The sequence below is a fragment of the Nannospalax galili genome, unplaced genomic scaffold, assembly GCF_000622305.1.
Source record: "Nannospalax galili isolate Female #2095 unplaced genomic scaffold, S.galili_v1.0 scaffold5090, whole genome shotgun sequence".
Classification (NCBI taxonomy): domain Eukaryota; kingdom Metazoa; phylum Chordata; class Mammalia; order Rodentia; family Spalacidae; genus Nannospalax; species Nannospalax galili.
The window spans coordinates 6,744-8,013 of record NW_008328093.1 but is presented as its reverse complement, the minus strand read 5'-3'; positions in this window follow the sequence as shown (position 1 = coordinate 8,013).

Here is a 1,270-nt window from a genome sequence, read left to right as displayed (position 1 = left end):
GGATTAAACCTAGGGCTTTGCATATGCTCGGCAAGTACTCTACCACTGAGTTACATCCCCTGCCCTCTTCTAGTTTTTGTGTGTTTTACTTATTTATTTATTTATTTAATTTTATGTGTATGAATGTTTTGCCTGTATTTATGTTAAGTACATGCCTGTGTGCAGTGCCCATAGAGGGTATTGGATCCCATGGAACTGGAGCTAAGGATGGTTGTTAGCCACCATGTGGGTGCTGAGACCCAATCCCAAGTCCTGCAAGAGCAGCAAGCACTGCTGAGGCATCTCTCCAGCCCTCTTCTAGTTTTTTATTTTTATTTTTTAAGTTGTATATGTGTGAGCGTTTTGCCTGCATGTTTGTATGTGCACCATGTGCATTCTTGGTGCCCTTGAAGGCCAGAAGATGGCATCAAATCCCCAGGATCTGGAGTTTGGGGTGGTTGTGAGCCACCATGTGGGTATTGGGAACTGAATCCTGGTCTCCTGGAAGAAAGGACCAGGTATTCCCTCCCACTCCCCTTTTTGCTTTATTTTTTAAAAAATATTTTAAGTATTTTAAATTAACATAATAATTGCAAATACTGTTTTTGGGAGTACAGTGTACCATTTGAATACATGGGTATAGTGTAATAATCTGGTTGAGGTAATATATAGTTATCAGTTGTTTTCAGTAGCTTTAAATTTACTAAACATTTCCTCTGTGTGTATGTGTGTGTGCCACAGATCAACCTTGGATGTCATTCTTCAGGCAACATCCTCTTGGTTACTTTTTGATATAATTTAATTTAGTTTTGAGACTAGGTCTCTCATTAGGACCTGAGGCTTGCTGATAAGCCTAGCCTGGCTGGCCAGCAAGCCCCAGGGATCCAGCTGTCCCTGCCTTCATAGCTCTGGAATTATAAGCACAGGCACCACATCTAGCTTTTTACCTGAGTGCTGGGGATTGAACTTAGGTCCTCATACTTGTACAGCAAGTAGTTTACTGACTGAGCCACCTTCCCAGCCTTGGATTTTTAAACAATGATATTATATTGGAGTACACAGAACAAGTATACTGTGTACTTTTTCTCTACTCCCCTCTGCCCCTCTAACCGTCCGTCCTCATTGTCCCTCCCATTAGTCCCCCATGCTCCCCTAGACAGTTCTGCTTCTGCTTTCATGTCACTTGCACATACATGATTTTATGTGTCTATAAAGTCACTAAGTGAGAGAAAGAACCTGAATTCACCTAATATGAGTATGTCCTGTTGCATTCATTTTCTAGCAAATAACA